Here is a 21,536-nt window from a genome sequence, read left to right on the forward strand (position 1 = left end):
ATTAAGGTTTCTTACATGGACACTGTGAAGGTAGTGTACCACCTTACAAACAAATTTAGTTGATTACAGGCAGAGTAAGTTATTTTTTAACTGAAGAAGCGGATGCCGTGAGGATCTATTTGCTTTTTGCTTAAGGAAGTGTTACTGCTACCTAAAGCTACAACAATATTAAACAGCACTATTCAGTGCTCAACATTACCTGCAAATTTTCTTCATTTTTTGACTCTTATTCCTCTTCGATCCTTGTTTGGGCCCTACCCGTGGTAATCCTGCTTGGAACTCGATTTGGAGAAACTTTTTACCAGCCAGTGGAAACTAACGATTTAAATTGGCTGACTAGCCTATTGGTCCCAAGAACATCTATAAGCGTACCCATTCTAGTCGAAATTCTAGTACTACCCTATGTTTGTTTTGATTCGCTATGAAAGTTTGACAGATAAAATGAGGGGTTCGTGGATTTTCCCATGTTTCAAGGGGTACATCGATTAGCTTGGGACCGAAGAGAGTACAAAAAGTTGAGTAGGTTTCTTTGGGACCTTCTGGTCTTATAGTTACCTCTATGGTTTTACCAACATTTTACTGCCGCCATGGTGCCTAAACGCAAAACAAAATGGCAATTTCTGATGAAATTTATGTGAGTAATTTGAGTAAAAATAATAATATCATAGAGGTAACTCTAAGACTAGAAGGTCCCGAAATAACGTACTCAACTTTTTGGCTCAGCTCTGGTACTCTCTTCGGTCCCAAGCTAATCGATTCACCCCTCGAAACATAGGAGAAACCAATAACCCCTCATTTTATCTGTCAAACTTTCATAGCTAATCGAAACAAACATTGCGTAGTACTAGAATTTCTACTAGAATGGGGTACGTTAATCGTTTGCTTGACCAATAGGCTAGTCAAGTAGTGAGCCAATTTAAAATCGTTAGTTTCGTATTGATTGTTGATAATATGCTCACGGATGATGAGAATGATGCATCATACATGAAAAATTCCACTTAATGTCAAGCAGGAAAAGTATCTTATCGAGAAACAGCACTTTTTTTTTACTTACGACACCAACACGGAAGGTCTGTTCAAGGTTGTCTTGAAAGGTCTGCCCAGCAGTGCTGTAAATTCTCAAAATCATCTGAACATTTTTGATGAAAATAAGAAAAAAAGCTATTCGCTATCAAAGGGGACCTCCTTCGAATGGGTGATATCAGTTGCTTAGTTATTTGATGAAGGCATGGATCATTATCATTCGAGAACCGCTATATATATTATTCAATTGAGTGTAACCTACACATAAACGGAGCTCTGGTCGACATTCCGGCGAAAAACCTAAGCCAACCCGACACCAAACTGACTTCTACCAAGCCCCAATCCGATGTTGACCCGACATTGACTCGACATAAACCCAAAATTGACCCAACAACAACACGAAATTGGGTCAACATCGACCTTAAATTAGCCTTACATTGATCCGACTGTCGTATATCAAATGATAGTGAGTGACTCAATTGACAGTGACAATGAGCTTCGAATGAGCAAGGGGCTCTTCAAATTATGGTCATGTGAGAATTCGTTTACACAGAATTGATTGAATTGTTGTATTGGTTCATCTTCAATCGAAATGCCCAGTGATGAATCCCTGAATCAGATCAAAGATGAATTGGCAAAATTACTTAGAGTTGACCCAATCCAAGTAGTCAACATAAAAATTAAATAACGTCCTGGCGATTAATGCAACGGAATTTCTAATGATTTTTATTTAGTTCACTTCAAGTCTAGTGAACTAGACAACCTTAAGGTCTTAGAAAAAGCTAGCGGAGTGAAGTGGGAAAACTGGAGGAAATTTCCAAAGCCTCACCCAGTGCCGTAAGTGTCAGTGATGGGGTCAAGGGACAAAAAATTGCTACGTGCCAGTAAAATGCATGAGCTGTGGTAATTCCTCTCACGCAAAGGAGGACTGTCCTGTGAAGGAATATCCTAAGTAATTTGAATGTTCAAATGTCCCAATTTTTGGGAATGTAAGACTCGCAAAGAGATCCTACAATCTCGTTCTGAATGACAGATAGGAAACGCTCCACGTTCCCGACCAGGTACAAATTCCTCTGCTGCTAACAACAGCACAGTAAGAAATTCTACATTCGTTCCCGGTAGGTACAAACGGCTCCCCTACTTCAAATTCTTCATCTATTCCTGCTGTTAGCAATGTCCAGAAAGTAAATGGAGCTATCTACCCGAGCAAAGTCGGTTAATCTTAATTTCTCAAGGATGACCTTCAGAAACCGACCCGTCATAGGTCTAAATTCTTCTTTTTTTTTGAGATTTTAATGCAAAAAAACCGCTCATGGAATAATGTCAAAGCAATTCCAATAGTAGTATCAACAATCAATACAAAACTAACGATTTTAAATTGGCTCACTACTTGACTAGCCTATTGGTCGCAAGCAAATCGATTAACGCACCCCATTCTAGTCGAAATTCCAGCACTACACTATGTTTGTTTTGATTCACTATGAAAGTTTGACAGATAAAATGAGGGGTTCGTGGATTTTCCTATGTTTCAAGGGGTGCATCTATTAGCTTGGGACCGAAGATAGTACCAGAGCTGAGTCAAAAAATTGAGCTCGTTTCTTCGGGACCTTCTGGTCTTAGAGTTACCTCTATGGTAGTATCATAGAGGTAACTCTAAGACTAGAAGGTCCCGAAATAACGTGCTCAACTTTTTGGCTCAGCTCTGGTACTCTCTTCGGTCCCAAGCTAATCGATTCACCTCTCGAAACATACACACTTAGATTTTTTCGCCGAGATGGGCACCACCGAGCAGCTCGGCATTTTATTTTGCTGGATCTCGGTGAAAAACTTGCGAGATTCAGCTAACAAACGGGAATTTTGCCGAGATCTCAGCTAACAAACATATTTTTTGCTGAATTTCCAGCAAAATAAAATGCCGAGCTGCTCGGTGGTGCCCATCTCGGCAAAAAAATCTTAGTGTGTAGGAAAAACCAATAACCCCTCATTTTATCTGTCAAACTTTCATAGCGAATCAAAACAAACATTGCGTAGTACTAGAATTTCGACTAGAATAGGGTACGTTAATCGTTTGCTTGGGACCAATAGGCTACTAAAGTGGTGAGCCAATTTAAAATCGTTAGTTTCGTATTGATTGTTGGTAGTATTCTGTTTGATGATGTTCTACAGTTTATTACACCATTCAATATCCAAACAGCCCAATATAGTTTTCTTCAGCAAGAAATCACTCAACTATTGATTTGGTCTTAACTGATTCATGTCAACTTTATAGCCAATTGGTTACCCGTGCTGACTTCAGTTCTGATCACCTTACAGTGAAATATCTCAAGAATTAATATCTAATCCCAACAACTCTACTTTGAATTACCATAGAGCCGATTGGAAGCAATATCGAATATTTGTGGAATATAACTTCGATCGAAATATTCCTTTGCAAACCAAAGATGCTGCCTCAGTACCAAAATGCGAGATTCAATTATAATAAACGATGATCTTCAGCTCTTCATCCGTTTGAAAAATTTCCGTTGGAGGCAATATCAAAGAACACGTGATCATGGCATAGAAATTATCTGGCGGAATTTGCAAAAACAAATTAAAAAGCGATTCTTTACCCTGAGGAAAACTTTTGAAAATAATGTTTAGAAATCAGTACAAAAGCAATTTCTATTATACACTGAAGTCTTTTTTTACACGGTTTTTTTTTACGCGGTTTTTTTTTACACGGTTTTTTTTACACGGTTTTCCACGATTTACACGGTACGTTTTTAACGATTTCTCGACAACGATACAACCTATCGACTTGATTCCAATCACATTATCCGTTTCAAGCTATTTGTAATCGAATGGCATACTTAAAAAAAAAATCGCAATTTTTGGTGTAAATACAGAAGTTTTTAAAATATGTCTATATGGACCATATCATGTTTTAATTACAAATGGCATCAAAATCCGATTTTTTAAAAACATTTAAGCATGCGAAAAATCAAAATCTCGTAGGTTTTTTTTTACACGGTTTTTTTTTACACGGACCGTATCCCCCGTGTAAAAAAAGACCTGAGTGTATACCCTTCGTAAATTAGGTTGGACATTGTAGGAGTGCTGTCGTATTCGACCAACTGTTCCGAACCCATCATTAGGATGGTTTGAATAGAATGAATTGGATGAACAGATTGAATGCAGTTGTCCCATAGAGGTAACTCTAAGACCACTGGGTCCCGAAGAAAATCATTATTATTTTTGGCTCACTCAGTACCAGAACAACGGTCCCAAGCAGTCCCAAGCTATTTCACTCACCCCTGCATGTTCTGCATGAATCCACACACCCCTGATGTTATCTGTCAAACTTTCATAGCGAATCAAAACAAACATAGTGTAGTAATAGAATTTCAACTAAAATAGGGTACGTTAATCGTTTTGCTTGGGACCAATAGGCTACTAAAGTGGTGAGCCAATTTAAAATCGTTAGTTTCGTATTGATTGTTGGTTGTCCTTTGTAGTTGAAATGTGAACTGTTCGAATGTTTACATATAAAAAGGCCTTTCAATAATTTGTTTAGTATTTACTAGTGTCTAGTGTTTTTATTTTACATACTCTGCATCGAAGGAAATCCCTAAAGTGAACAAAGTTAAAGTGGCGTACGAGGATAAGATTTCAGTTAAAGTGAAGGAAAATTCAGTAGTGGCTAATTTTTCGGCAGTTGCTGGATAGTTTTGCCGATTGTGGTGGGGTGTGGCGGTAGTGAGTAAGTAACAGCAAACTGCTATTTAGTGCCGTTTTGCTTATATTGTGCCACTATTGACGAGGCCATCGCGTTGAGTTTTTGTTTTCTGCGGCAGTATTGTTTTTGTTGTATTTGTTGTATTGCGCATTTTGCGCCTTACTGGACTCCGCACTTTGAAAGTGCGGGGATGAAATAAGTGCGGGCCATGGTGGGTATATAAATGGTGATACAGCTTTATCACTATATAGGCGAGGAGGTCGCGGGGGGGAAAAGTGCGGTTTTAGAGCAAATTGTAAACAAACTCGGTCGTTGTCCCATACAAAAATCCAACATGGCTGAATCATGAATTTGACACATTAGAACACCTATATGTAGTCACCTTGGTGCGGGCCATGCGTATGACAGATAGAGTTGTCAAAGTGACTGATTTTTGTTCGGCGTCAAAACAACAACAAAATGTCTATTTTGGTTTTTGTTGTTGTTTTGATTTCAAGATCTTCATTCTCATTGAATTCTACTCGAAACACGTGTAAAAATAATTTTGCAAAATATTTGCAATTTTGCAAAAAAAAATCTAAATTACTTATTTGTGAACAATTATATGGTTTTCCAAGTATAAATTAGATTGAAAATGATTTTGAGACGTGTTTAAATTCAAATGGTACACCTTTTTTGTTTCCAAATGTGTAAAACTCAATAGCGTTCTAGGCGTGAAATAGCCAAAAAGTTCGTTGTTTTTCGTCAGCTGATGGTGACTCAAAATATTCCCAAAAATCCAGTCACCACTGCAACAGACAATATATTTGTTGGCTAAATTTATAATTCAGGCTCTTTAGTTGTAACAAAAGTGGAGTATTTTTTGTTAAGAAAATGGTTCTTCTCTTTTGCTTTACCCGTGCGGTGAAATAATTTACCGGGGGATTTTGCACAGGTGTTGGAAATTTGCTTTGTGGAACCAAGAAGAAGCAAGCTGGGCTGTTCAGGATTTAGGAGCTGTTGTTTGCTCGGAGTGAAACGGTAGTGTGGTGTACCTCGGCCCGAGCCAGATTTTGGTCGGAAAAACCGGAGAAATAAGGTACGTGTTTCATTTTGTTTTTGCTATTTTACTTTGTTTCGAGATATTATAAAAGTTAGAATTTGTTTTTTTTTCTTGCCTGCTTTCTCTAATAAGACAGGCTATACTGCTAATCGGTTCCATAGAAGCTTTTGTTCCTGGTTCTAACAGCTTTGCACAATATGTGGAACAAATTGAATGGATTTTTGAGATTAATAAAATCTCACCGGAAGAGAAGCTAGCATATTTTCTTGGGCTGTGCGGTAGGGAAACTTACAGTGAGCTTAAGCTCTTGCACCCTGGCGTTGATTTGGCAACGAAAACTTATGAGTCGATTGTCGATTCTTTGAAGCGCCGATTTGATAAGGCTGATACCGATATGTTTCAGCGCTATAAGTTTTATAACATGGTGCAGGGCGAATCGGAAGCAGTTGAAGATTTCATTTTGAAAGTTAAGCTTCAGGCGGAAAGCTGTGAATTTGGGGCCTTCAAGAATACGGCTATCATGGACAAGCTGGTAATGGGAGTTTTGGACAAACTGGTTCAACAGAGGCTTCAAGGATTTGACTTTGGCGAAGGTAGAGAAAATCATCGTACATCGAGAGTCTGCGGGAGTAAGGACTAGAATGATGTATAGCAATAATTATACAATAGTGGCAAAAGTAGATGATAACAGTCGTGAGGTCTACAGCTCTCACTGGTCCAGAAGCCCAGGGACAGAAGAGGCAGAAATAATGTAAGCCATAGTAGGAGTAGGTCTTTTCCAACTCCTAGGAAGCCATATTTTTGCAGCTTTTGCAATAAAAAAGGTCACACTAAAAAGTACTGCTTTGAGCTTAAGAAAAAGAAGAAGATGCACGTTAAATTTGTCGATATGGATGTAATGTCGGCCTAAATGCCCTTGGGCCCATACATAAATTAAGTAATCGACTAAATTTTTCAATAGCGACCAAAAATATACGTTAGTATAGTACTTGTTCATCTGGATAAAATTGATAAATAGCAGATTTTTAGCGATGGGCCCAATCTTATAGTACGTTCAGACTACAGAGTTATAACATGTTATAGCGCTATCTTGATGGTGATTTTTGTGTTGCAATTATTTGACAACCGTTATAACATGTTATAACTCTCCAGTCTGGACAGCGTTTTAGATCCATAGGTCAACATTAAAGACATTTCCCCTGTATGTAGTTTTACTAGTCTACATCGGTAGATTAAATAAATAAATGAAATAAAAATAAAAATAAAACTAATTAAACCCTTTTGGAAGCTCACAAAAATTTTGAAAACACATCAAAAGCCTACTCTAGCGCTTAAAGAAGGTCGTAAAATTTTGATTACAAATTCGAAAAAAAAAGGAACGCGAATCTCCATAACTTCAGTTTGAGTATTAAAAGTCCTATTGCAGGTAAATTATCGAAATTCCAAATCTGAACGACAACCTGTTAGAGCAGGAGTTCCTCAGGGTAGCATTCTTGTGCATTGTATAACATTTCCACTTCGGACCACCCAGATTTGTCTTAGGATTGCTAAAAATAATTGTTAGTCGATGACACAGACATTTCTGCTAAAGGAAGAAGCCTTCTTGTTATTTGCAGCAGACTGCAGAAAAGTTTAGATACCTATTTTCACTTATTATTTACAAAAATGGAAGATTTCTTTCAACGTTTCCAAAACTCCAAAAGTAGTCACATAGTCACTATGAACAGAGTTCCAATTTCTCGGTCAAATCAAGTGAAATATCTTGGATGAGTACTTGACCAACAATTAACTTTAAAATATAACATTGAGGGCATTTAAGCCAAATGTAATAAATATTTAACATGTTTGTATCTTCTATAAACAGGAAATCCAAACTTTGCGTGAAGAATAAACTTCTAATATTTAAGTTTTTATACCGGTCATGCTTTACGCTGTGCCAACATGGTCTAGTTGTTGCACTACCAGGAAAAAAGCCTGAAATTGCGTCCCTGGTACAGTACTATCGAGGTACACAGAACTTTAGAACAAATGTCCAACAACATATTTAATAATATCTGGCAAAAATCTTTGCAATCTTCAATTGCAACGATTAATTCCCTTTATACTTAGATAATATTAAGTTTTAGTTTTAGTTTTAAGATGTCAATTGTTATACTGACATGCAGGTTTAAAAAACCTGTTTAAAACACTGAATTGCCAAGGAAGGAACAATGTCAATATACTTAGATAAATATCATAACAATTAAGGCTGGTTAGTTACTGTAGTAGCTGAAGCACCAAGGTTAAAATGAAAAGTAATTTATTTGGAATTTGGAACAAATAAAGTATTAAAAAAATGCTCTCATGAAAAAAAAAAATAGTTCAGGAGACTAATAGTGCACAGCACAACCATTTTTTTTTTGGCGGTGTGCGTGCTTCCACACGATCCCTTCCTTTACAGTTGAGCAGTACAGTTCGCTCTCTAGTTCGTTCGATAGTGTTCAAGCTTTTGAGGTTTGGTGAAGCATATAGGAACCACCGCGTGACGTCACTGCCATTACTTCCAACTGGAAAACGAACCCGATCATGGCAAATTCAGTTGGCATCAAAAAAGCTGCTGACGAACAATCGTTACGCCATCCTGGAAAACGGCGATGAACCGAAAGTGGAAAAGAAGGACAAACTTCTGCCGTTCTGCATATAAGGATTCCCGGACGGATTGCCGGAGACAAGTGACTATTACACCAGTGTCTCAAAATCACCATTCGGTTATGAACGGAGTGCTAAAACTGATGGTCCCGGCTACGAACCACTAGCAGGCGGTTCAAACTATGCTGGACAAACTGTCTGACGCATTAAAGGAAAACAGACTAAAGCCAATTCGAATCTACAAGATGAATTGTCATCACATCACTAGTAAGTACCGTGACTAGCTGTATCTGGTCCACTTGGAGAATAATTCAACATGTTTCATATTCCACACAGTGGTAATATGAGAGCGGTACAAGCCGGTTCATCGAGATGTCACCCAATGCTCAAACTTCCTTCTTTTTTCGGGCAAGGAACGAAAAATTGCCACATAGCCTACCGTTGCAATAATTGTGGCAAGCAGCGCGCGCTTGATGCCTGCGAGATTATGGAGAACGGTGATCCCATGTATGCCAATGAACGGAATTTACTGCTACATATTCGCAAAACGGCATCCATGCAGAACCAACCTTGCCACAAAAGGGTGTCGGAATTTAAGGGGCAAAACATTCCTGCTATACCCCAACGGTATCCAATTCCAGTGCCTCCACCAATTCCACTCAACAACCGTTTTGCTTCTGCATCGGTTCTACCAACTTCTGGAGTGCCCGACCCTCTGGAAAACGCGATTCGTCAAATATATGCGGTAATCAGTGCTTCCAGAAATACCTCCCTTCCTCCGAGACTGTTCTGGCGTCAAGATGATGCACCACCGAATGAAACCATTCTCTGATCTTCTGTGCACAGCGGAGCAGCTGGTTCACGTATTCACTCAACTTGCCTCTCGTTTGAGCAGCTGCAAAACCCTCTATGCCTTTTCATAATCGAATATGGCCTCTAAATTGTTTAAGTTATTCAACTGAAACGCTTGCGCGCTTAAGAGTAAGAACATCGACTTCGTTGAGTTCCTCAATGATCGAAACATTGATATCGCCATCATAACTGAAACCCAATTGCTTTAAGGAGAAACATCTGCTGTCAGCCTACCTCTAGCTGAATACCATCGAAGCCGCGAAGATTCTACTCTTGTCGGTCCCACCACCATAATTGCGGCTTACTGTAACAAATAAGTTAACATCAGGCTTCGAATCGACACCAAACCTGCGAAGAGATTTTTTTCCTCTGTTCGGGACCTTTTTTTTTTTTTTTTTTCCTTTATTAACGAGACTTTCAGCCTTGGGCTGGTTCATCTCTAAACCTGTTCGGGACCTAACACTACTGCGACCAGTAAATTGATCTATATCCCGTGTCCTTAGTTTAGTGCATGTCGTATTACTCCATCACTATTGAGAAATGATGAAGTATTCGATTTTTTTTATAGTTGCCACTCTTGCATTTATCGCAAGGATCCGACTCTAATTGAAAGGTCCCGCTATTTATACCCTTCGGAGTGTTGAAACACCCTCCAAAGGCGCGCCCCTTTTTCAGTCAAAATTGGATTCCTTAGCAACAAAATTAAGGAATGACACCGATAATGACCATGCATCAGAACCCTAGTCTTAACCACTTCAAACTAGGGAACAACGAATAGAAGATTAGGAATCACATAAATGAAGACAACTAACTCATTTTTTTCCTTGTTTCAAGATTATACTCGGTAGACAAAGCCGAGTCTTGTCACTATCAACAAGGCATAAAAAGTAACAAGGACTAAGATGTGTTCCTTGGATTACTGAAAAATCCTGTTCCCCTAGTTTGAAGTAGTCAGGACTAGGAATCGGTGGTAGATCTTACATCCCGTAACGTACCACGAAAAGGTGATCTACCCACGTTACGGGCGAAGAGATATTATTAAGCTAACACGACGGCGAGAAACTACTTCATCACTGGTGAGCTGACCACCAAAAATCAAGCTTGGGCAACAGTCAGCGCAATCAAAACGACACCATCCTGAATAACGACCTGCAAAAAGATCACTACAACATCTTGATTCCGGACACATCCACCCGTTTGAGTCGTTCATGTGCTCACCCCACCATCGACGTTTACATGGCAAACAACATCTCACAACCTATCACCTACCAAGAACTCAGCATGGACCACTATCAGGCGGTGGCCAGTTGTTTCCTCCGTGAACCGATTTGAAGCTTCCCGGTGCAACTACCATCGTGTCATCAGTTTCAACATTGCGTGTATGCTACCGTCGACTACGGTGAAGACGTACCAATAATGCTTGCAATCCATCAACGAAGCGATATCTCGGACCATGGAACACGTGCCAGTTTCCAGATAGATAGTAATACCATAGAGGTAACTCTAAGACCACTGGGTCTCGAAGAAAATCATTATTATTTTTGGCTCACTCAGTACCAGAACAACGGTCCCAAGCAGTCCCAAGCTATTTCACTCACCCCTGCATGTTCTGCATGAATCCACACACCCCTGATGTTATCTGTCAAACTTTCATAGCGAATCAAAACAAACATAGTGTAGTAATAGAATTTCAACTAGAATAGAGTACGTTAATCGTTTGCTTGGGACCAATAGGCTACTAAAGTGGTGAGCCAATTTAAAATCGTTAGTTTCGTATTGATTGTTGGTAATACCAACCGGTGGAAACTAACGATTTTAAATTGGCTCACTACTTGACTAGCCTATTGGCTACGGACCGAAGATAATACCAGAGCTGAGCCAAATAGTTGAACACGTTTCTTCGGGACGTGACATAATTACTATTCTAAAAAATCCACTGGAAATTAACATAGATTTTGAAACATAAACCAACCAAATTTATCCCAATAAATCGTTCCCAATATCTTTCACAAGGAATCATACATTTCCGCTAACTATGTCAAACATCCTCAACCTTGAACTCAAACATTTGAGTTCCAGTTTCTTCTTAGACTTGGCTACTTCTCCTGATGCGAAAGTCATTCCCATCTGAAAACTTGGTAAGGATCCTTCCTCTCCTTCCAGCTACCGACCAATCAACCTTCTCTAATGGTTATCCACACTGTTCAAACAAGCAGTTTATCGCCGGCTTCTAACATCTACCGAAGAAAACAACATCTTACTCGAGGATCAATTTGGTTTTCGGAAAGGTCAATCAACCGTTTACCAGCTTTCTCGAGTAACAAGCATCTTAAGACGAAATAAGTCTATTTCTAAAACAACTGCCATGGCAGTGTCAGACGATTTTATTAATAATTACTTTATTTATACAGGCTCAATCGAATAAACTTTACAAATCCGAGTTAACATTTTCGTTATACACTATTAATGTATTACATTTAAAGTTAAAGGAACTGCATCGACTACTCGCAATTGTTTCGAGGTTAATGGAGATTTACAATATTTTGGATGGGTAAAGGGAGAAGGTGGATTGAAATGTGATTTACGATACAAATATTTAATTAATCCTAAAACATGAACTTATTTCTATTCATCTTGAAAACAAACATAAAAAACCCACACGTGCAAAATACAAACTAAACACAAGGTTAATGAAACTTACAATCTAAGGTTAATATTCTTAAAGTAATTATATATATGTTTCATAAACTCCAGATCGCGTCTAGCCAAAATATCCCGAACTGGAACATTAGGTTGTCTACCTCGAGCCCGAAGGGAATCGTACAGCTCAGATCTGACTCCACGATGCTCAGCACACGACCAAATAATGTGGTCGGCGTCTTGATAAACTTGTCCACATTTGTAACGTGGGCGCCAAATGTAACGGGTTACAGATTTCGGATATTACCCTAAAAAAATATCTAATTGGAAAAGAACCTTTACTTGCATGCAAGAGTCCGCATTCTTAGTCTCTAATCCACCCAAGCTGCGTAACGCCAAAGGGGTTCTGTCAGCGATTTTCGATTTTCGATAAAAGGAGGGGTCGTCCATAAATGACTCTTCTCGTAATTTAAAACACGAAAACTACCGAATGAGTGGTCGTCGGGTTCGTTCTTGGGGTTAAAGTATACCCTCATCTGCATGAGCCGTTCTTTATTAGTTTGATCAGCAAACAGGTCATACGCTATTTTAAAGTGAGTAATAAATAGTCAGCAGTTAAAGTTAGTGGTATAAAAAAGTACTAGTAGGTGTAGTAGGTCAGTGGTGTAGACAGACGGTGAAACCTTTGAAAAGTAAGCGCCATTGTGAAGTTGTGCGAACAATTACCCAACCAACTATCGTTTCCTCGACTAGACAAAATTACGCCAAGACTGAGTGTCGGTTGGCATTGTGAAGAACAATAAAAATTGTAAAGCTACACCGTTGTAAGCAGAGGTAATTATAACTGGTCTGCGACAACATATATATATATATATTGGAGGCGAACCAGCCCAAGGCTGGAAGCCTCCTTAATAAAGTTAAATAATAATATATATATATATATATATATATATATATATATATATATATATATATAGCAGAACCTAATTTCGCTTGAAATTCGTTCGAAGAACTCCTTCGAACGTAGGTGCCACCCCTGGGTTAAACCTTCCACGGGCCACGTTGAAGTGACACCCACGTGCGACAGCAGGATGCATTCCCGAAACATACCGTTTTGGCCGTGTGCAACATCCAACGAATCAGGGCGACACGTGTGGAAACGATCAATTCCGGTAGCCAAGTGACGAACCACCCAGCGGCGAACTAGCTGAATGTTCGCTTAATCCATAGTAAGACCCTCGCTCGGCTCTAGAAGGCCACCACTAGCGAAGCGCATGCCACCCCCACAAGCAAGTGCACTTGCGTCGACGCATCGTTGGACTACGAGGGATTAAGAGGGACGCCTCCACTGACGAGTTGCAGTAGCGCAAGTAGAAGCAATTGAAAAAAAAAACAATCGAACAATGTGTACAAAACTAACCCTAATGTTAAGCACAAAACATGTAAGAAAATGCATTAATTGCCCGTATACACTGTTCTAAATTTCCGTAAATGCCGTCCATGGGCAGAATAAACCAAATAGCGCTATGAAGTAGAAAATCAGATTATGATAGTTTTTCTTGATCGCAAGGCAACTCCCTAGCTTAAATGTATGAGATCGGTTTATGCAGATACGGTTTTTGTTTCACTATCTTAGTATAGGCTCTAGACTTGGAAAACCTTCAAAGGAAACCGGGTCTACCCTTAAGTTGTTGCAAGTTCCGCTTTGTTTCGGTAACTCCTTCCGTGAGTTTGGTGTGGAAAGTTTTGGTCGTGGGTCGACGGTTGAGGATTTAGACTCGCCTTGAGGTCTCCCAGCTGGGCACGGGACTCAAAGAGAGATTCTATACACGCTCCTTCACGGCAAGGAAAAGACACTTGCCTGGCGCTTAAGTGAAGGTTGTATTCGGCACCCACCTTTTCCTTCTCCTACTCCCGTTACACATTCACAGAGTTTGATATCCCCCAGCCCAACACGGAACAAGTGAGCGCCCGGAATAGAGCTGAGATGGGACCCATGCAAAGGTGATGACAAAAAATCTTAAAGATAAAGCACTTAGAAGCTCTTGCATTTTCATGAGAAAATACTAGAAAAGCTTTACCTATGAGACCGGTAAAGCTCGGAAACTAATGATTTGGCAAGGAATCTGCAGTTGTGGCCTTAAAACCAAGGTTTTCATCACATCTCATACAATGACGTTGAAGGTTTACATTAAAGAGTGTCTGAAAAGCGGATTTTACCCTTCATTCGGCAACACAAGACCAACGTTATGTTTTGGCCGGATCTAGCCAGCTGCCACTACTCTAAGGGAGGTACTAATTTCGTCGCCAAAGAGATTAATCCTCCGAATTGCCCTGAGTTCAGACCGATCGAAAATTATTGAGCAATTGTCAAGCGAAAACTTCGAGGATGCGGTAAAGAAGTGACAAATGCACAACAAATGCGTGTGTGGAATAAGTTCGCCGGTACAGTGTCACCAGCGACTGTGCAGATCATGATGGCATCGATCACAAGTAAAGTGCGACAGTTCGTTCGAAACGGTGAAATGTAATAACTTGTTATATATCGTTTGAAAGCTAAATAAATACCCTTTTGATCAACCGTGTATGTTGTTTAATTTTTGAGTTATGATCACTTGAATGCGTTCAAATTTACTTTGAATCGGGTTTTAGCTAAAGAAGCTTCTCACAGTTTTGGATTACCAGTGGGTTCATAACTTCTGAGGCATGCATCCTAATGCGATACGAATACAACGATACTGGATACGTTCCAGTTTGATGATATGTGTTTAGCCGCCGACTGGAATCAAAAACTACCGTACTTTAAAACCGATAAAATCGTTGTCTGGTACAACAATAGAAGATCTTGTGGATGAGCTCCCCACCACGTTCCGGTAAATGTTCGGAGAAAATTGATCCTTTGTTGGTATTTTCGTCTCAGATACTCAATGTGGGATCTCCAGGTACATTTGGAATCGAACCAGAACCCAAGATACTTGAAAGACATGGAATGATTTGGTTTACACAAAAGTTGAAGCAGGGCTATGCTTCCTAGAATAAACGACCAACTCAGTTTTCTCTTCAAATTGTCCAAAGTATCCTGTAAGGGTCCTTCCAGGTCGACCCTTTTGGACCCTGTCATAGCCACTACGCCGTCATCTGCAAGTTGTCTCAACGTGCAGTTATCACTTAGACAATTGTCAATTTCTCTGACGTAGAAATTATACAAAAGGGGGCTTAAACATGAGCCCTGGGAGAGGCCCATATAACTAAATCGAGAAGCTGAAGAGTAAAAAGCTCATAGGTTTCTCTGACAGAAAATTGTACAAAAAGTTATTAATTAATGAAGAAAGGCCACAAGCGTGGAGTTTGTCTGAAAAGACTTCAACCGATACTGATTCAAAAAACCCCTTAATATCCAAGAACACTGAAGCTATTTGCTCTTTTTTATCAAAAACCGAAAGGAATTTCTCGTCAGTTCATTACCTTGCCCCTACGGAAACCAAATTGAGTATCTGAAAGTAGGTGGTTCATCTCAACCCACTTGTCCAGGCGAAAAAGGATCATTTTCTCCAACAATTTTTGAATGCGCGATAACATCGCGATGGGACGATACGAGTTATGATCTGACGCGGATTTTTCAGGTTTTATAACTCTTACTCGTCTCCAATAATCTGGAACAATATTGAGCTCCAGGAACTGACAAAACAAGTTCAACATGCGCCTCTTAGCGACGTCTGGGAAGTTCTTCATTAAGTTTAACTTGATCCTATCAGCCCCGGAGCCGGATTGCGACACGAAAGGAGCGCGAGTGAGGGCTCCAGCATTGTAAAAGGTTGGCTTATCTTGTCTACTGAATTCGTCGTTTTGCGAGGAATCATCTGTGCCGGTATGGAATCATCTGTGCCGGCACGGAATCAGGACATACTTTTCGCGCATCCTTCGATAATCCGTCCACGAATTGCCTCCAGTATCCGCTTTTCTTGGCTTTGATGAGACTCTTGAGTTCGCGTTCAAGAGCCGAGTACGCTTCGAAATGCTCGGGTATTCCACGTTTCGATAAACCTCTGTGCATTGCTGGTCCCACCAATGGGATGGAGGATTCCTACGAAAAGACGTTCCTGGAACCGACCGAGTTTGAGCTTGAAACGCGCTGTTCAAGATCAGATTGGAGAGGAAGTTATATTCCTTCAACGGTGGAAGCCGTTCTACCGACGTTAGGGCTTCATCGATCACAGTCTTGAACTTTATCCAATCGATATTACGGGTGAGATCGTACTCTACGTTAACGGGTTCCGACGGACTTAAAAAGCTGGCAATCGAAATTTTGATCGGCAAGCGATCACTTCTGTGGGGATCCTGGATTACAGTCCACGTGCAATGCAACGATAATGAATTAAAGCAAAGTGTGAGGTCTAATATGATACCATTCGAGGATGGTAGTGTTCGTTCGTTCTGGCTTTTTGCAAGGGTTTTTGGCCATTGTCATAGCAGTAACATATTATTTTTTTTCAACATATGGACCAGTAGAACCAACATAAGTGATTTTAAAAATTCTTCCATAGTAATTCCCATCTTCGGAAAAGTTTCTATGCTCTTTTGACGATACCCGTTGGTTGATAATGAAAGTGAGACACAAAATTGCGTTTTTTTAAGGAAAGAATAGATAATTGTTTTTTTTTTTGGGCAAAGTTCCAGTAAATGATACTACAAACAACAACTCTCAAGACACCTACCCTTTATATATTCCCACTATAAATCAATCAAGCGTATTTTACGGACGATTCCTGAATATATGTTTTTTAACTATAACTTTTTCCGTGTAATTTTAAGGTGCCTATCATGTTCTAATGAGTTGTTTATCTTGCTAAAATACATTTTTTTGTAGAACACAATCACCGGCTATTCTTTGTATCTTCGGAGATATTGTGCATTGATCTAAATTAAGGATTACTTACTTTTTAGTTGTTTTCGCTCAACGTCAAGTTCAAACTACTCAAAATTGAGTTTTACACAACTTACTCAATTTTATCATGGCGCACGTAACTGTCGAGTTGGGTGAATAGAATTCAATTTTGGGTTAATTTGCTCTTTTTGATTTTGACAACAACAAGAGAGCAAGTGAGAGGCATCAACTCAAAAGTAAGTTTAAAAAACTCAACCGTTGGGTAGTTTTGGTTCTCCGTGTACACGCTATTATAAAACTACCCAATATATTTTTTTAAACCTTCTTGAAACATACCACCAATAGCATCAGTATTCGTTGCACGGCTTTTCTGCTTGGCACAGTATGATTTCACATACAGATATACCAATAATAATGATTACGCTTTGTATTTTTAAAATAACATATTAAATATAAGACAGTGTACTGAGACACTGATTTTGGACTTCCATTCCCATGCGTAGGCAATCGTCCATACACATTTATGAAAATTTGGGAGGACCATAGACACCCCTTTTGTTTTTAGCAAAGTTTTAGCTGAGAAAATGTCGTACAATTATATATAGGGTAAACTTTTTTTTTTAAATCTTTATTATAGAGATTTTTAGCCGAAGGCTAGTTTATCTCTTATAGTGTAAACGCTCCTTTTTTTTTTTTTTTTTTTAAGTTAAAGTCACTTTAACGCTCTTGGGTCATTCGTGACTTGTTCGGGGGTGAGATTTGAACTCGTGACTTTGGCGTGAGAGGTTTGGATGCTAACCAGTACGCCGGGGTCGCCCCAAACGCTCCTTTAGTTGTGGTACGTTAGAAGCGTTTGTTCCTATAGTTGCTTAGATACTCTATAAGCAGTTATAGGAACAAACGCTTCGAATGTATAACTATACACACTTAAACATAGACCCTGAGTTCGGTAAAAAAAATTACGTCTTAGATCGGTAATGCTAAAAATTACAGATGTTTCGGTATTTTATCGCTTTATTGCTGAAAACTGTAATGAAATGACAGAATTTCGGTAATTTCATTTTAATTTTTAACAACCCAAAAATGGGTAAACTATGTTGGGAGTGACAAATTGACAGTATCGACATGAATCTGATCGACTTTGTTCATTTGTCAACTTGTCACTCCCAACATAGTTTACCCATTTTTGGGAAGGTTCAGTTTTGACGAATCTGAGTGGATTCTACCCAAATTTTGGTAGTTTTGAAATAACGTGTACAGCTTTTTGACGTTTAATCGGCGCACACTACTGCACCATCTAAATCAAAGAAGTGTGAGCCTCGATGCGAGCAAGATAATAGATTAGTGGCAAAACAATTAATCCATTCATCTCCGTGTGCTAGGTAGATAAAGACGTTTAAACGTCAAAAAGATCTATTGATGAATTTAAGCAAAGCAAAAACTGGGCATAATTACAATTTTCACATAGTTTTCACGTGCTGGTCGATCGTTCCTTAAATGCATCAATAAGGCTATCCACGAGACAGTTGCGATCAGCTGCCTTTTTTTGTTTACCAAGAACTTTTGACAGATCACAGTAGAACTGGCAGTTTATTCTCACATGAATTTCTGCTTTGTTTATGTTTACATTCAGCACCATTAACACCAGAACACTCACATACTCTAGATTTCTAGCTGTCAGTTCCACTGAGAAACGTCTCTTGGATCACCTTATTACACCTTAGAACATTGGAGTACTGCAATAATGTAAGCACAAAAACATATAATTTCTACATTTTTTCAAGCTGGGTGCATTAACGTAACAACACATCATATCACATGAAATTCGTTCTTCTTCTTCTTCTACTACTACTTCTTTCCGTTATTTAACGTCGGTCTCTGTTCCGCAATCTAATGCCACACCCATTCAACACACATGGGCCGGGACCAACGGCTTTACTTCCCTTCCGAAGGAAGGCGTGACCAGAGATTTTATGCCTTAGAAAAATCCCACCGACCTCGGCTGGGATTGAACCCAGACCCATTGGGGTTAGAAAGCAGTTACGCTTACCACTACACCAGCGGCGCCGGCTGAAATTCGTACATTGATGCATTTTTTTTGTCTGCAATATGATATCTCTGTCTGGGTGAACGAGCAATGTGAAATAATCCGATTAAATTTTATTAACATATTTCTTCGAAGGCGTGTCTCTGTTGGCAAGTTTAACAAGTTTTTGGATTATTATCTCCGCGTATTTTAATTACATTACACTGGTTTAAGGCACTTCAATTGACCCACTGTAATAACATGCTCTGATGATATTATGACGGTTATATACACAAAGGTTATCATTATCGTCACAAAGATCTCTAATTACTTTTCAAATCCAATCAAAATCCAGTTTAACAAGAATGTCCTTTCAATTTAAGTAACTTTATAACACATACAAAAAAGCAATAGTTAATAATTCCGTACAACTGTGAAAAATAATCAAGTGAAAATACTTTTATTAATAAACTGTACATTCTTCGCATATGAAATAAATCAAGCACACATTTGAACCGCTGCAAACATTTTTTTCAGATTAGTATTATTCGTTTCCGTACAAGGATGAGAAATTAGACTCTGGCACTCTCTGTTATTTTGCCGGTTCCACACGATAGGAGAGGCGCCCGCTAACGAGTCATCGGCAACGTGACGTATTATCGCGACGATATTCAAATATATACTAAACATGTCTTGGACTAGGCAGACAGACAGTAAGTTGTGTTTTTCACTTCTACAAGTTTTTTCTTACTGAGCAGAGCAATGCAACATATGGAAGGTCCTCTCCTGGTAGCCGCCCTGTGATTGTTTTTTATTTATTCGCATTCATTCTCACTCTCTTGTTTGCTCACGGCGGGCACTAAAACCCCGAACCAAGTTGGGATTTATGGTGGTATGCTTCATGTCGAGTTCATTTTATTACCAGCCCTGTTTTGCTGTATATTGTATCTGTAAACGTATGCCTGACATCATACAACCGATCCCATTGCCGTCAGATATGAGACAGTTATTCCAATCGGGGTAAAGATACAATTTAAACCTTCTTGAAACATACCACCAATAGCATCAGTATTCGTTGCACGGCTTTTCTGCTTGGCACAGTATGATTTCACATACAGATATACCAATAATAATGATTACGCTTTGTATTTTTAAAATAACAAATAACAAATATAAGACAGTGTACTGAGACACATTTATTGGTTGCTTAGATACTCTATAAGCATTTATAGGAACAAACGCTTCGAATGTATAACTATACACACTTAAACATAGACCCTGAGTTCGGTAAAAAAATTACCGTCTTAGATCGGTAATGCTAAAAATTACAGATGTTTCGGTATTTTATCGCTTTATTGCTGAAAACTGTAATGAAATGACAGAATTTCGGTAATTTCATTTTAATTTTTAACATTTTCAAACATTTTCAGGGCTGTTACAATTGCATTTCAAGCTTACTGCTTATAGCATTTTAGATTTTTGCATGCTCTCAAAGTTAGTGTTCTTTGAAGTACTTTCACATTTTAATTGAGAGCTTTCTATGCTTGTACCATCCTATGTCCAAGTAAATAGAGCGAGTTTCCAACCCGAAAAATTAATAGACCGGATGGGAATCGAACTCAGTCGCCTCCAGCATGAACTTGCTTTGTAGTTGCGGCTTTACCGACGGAGCTAAAGCAGTATCGTTTGTAACATTTGATTTTTTTAAATAACATTGTATCATCTTCAGTTATTTATGTATAGTATAAATTCTGAGAAATTAGTGAACATAATAAAACACCCTTACATTATGAGATTCTATTGTAAAATACCGGCCTAGATTTGACGAAACATTATTAAAAAAAAATAATGCATTTTCATTTGAAATGCAAATTTTCTTGAAAATTACCTTTGCGCCTCTGACGTATTTTGCTGTCCTAAATGTTGTAGTTTATTTGGCTCTAGTTTCCTCAATTTTTTACCGATTCAAACCAAACATTCTGCACATAATCGAGAAATTACCAGAGTTTCATAAGTCACACTTATTGGTCACGTCGCGGTTGTGTATTTACACGGATATTCCTTGGGTTCTGTCCAATGATGAAACATTTTCATTTTTTTTTTTTAATATGAACCTAGCACTTTTCGTTGTCAAATCATAACAGAATCGTATATATGTGACGTTGTGGATCATGCACGACTTATTACTATATATACCGAAAATTATAGGTTTTCCAAATCGTCCAGAACATCAGTTCTAGATCAACCAAGACTGCAATAATGTCTGTAGTATCGGAAATTGTCCAATCAGATTCAAAGAGTCTATGTGGATCATGCATGATCTATTTCCGAGTAATCTAGATGTCCAAGGTTCTTCAAATCGTACTGGAGTTCAGATAATTTGATCTACTACATCAACCGAGATTGGGACAATGTCTATAGTATCGAAATATTTCCAGACAGATGCACAGTGTATATGTGGATCATGCATGAACTATTGCCATGTATACCAGATGTTTTAAGTTCTCCAAATCGTTCTGGAGTTCAGATGAGTTATTCTAATAGATCAACCATGATAAAGTATGTAGTATCGAAATATGTCCAAACAGATTAATAGTGCACACTTAGATTTTTTCGCCGAGATGGGAACCACCGAGCAGCTCGGCATTTTATTTTACTGGATCTCAGTGAAAAACTTGCCGAGATTCAGCTAACAAACGAGAAATTTGCCGTGATCTCAGCTAAC

General features: G+C 38.8%; 1 protein-coding gene across 1 annotated transcript in view; it reads right to left on the reverse strand.

The window, feature by feature from the left end:
- Positions 1 to 21,536, reverse strand: part of Dys (Dystrophin) — an 83,365-nt gene that overhangs the window by 48,008 nt on the left and 13,821 nt on the right. The gene's annotated exons all lie outside the window — the stretch shown is intronic.

The sequence above is a fragment of the Ochlerotatus camptorhynchus genome, unplaced genomic scaffold (assembly GCF_037179485.1).
Source record: "Ochlerotatus camptorhynchus isolate MF236.1 unplaced genomic scaffold, CSIRO-AGI_Acam_v1.1 ptg000175l, whole genome shotgun sequence".
Classification (NCBI taxonomy): domain Eukaryota; kingdom Metazoa; phylum Arthropoda; class Insecta; order Diptera; family Culicidae; genus Ochlerotatus; species Ochlerotatus camptorhynchus.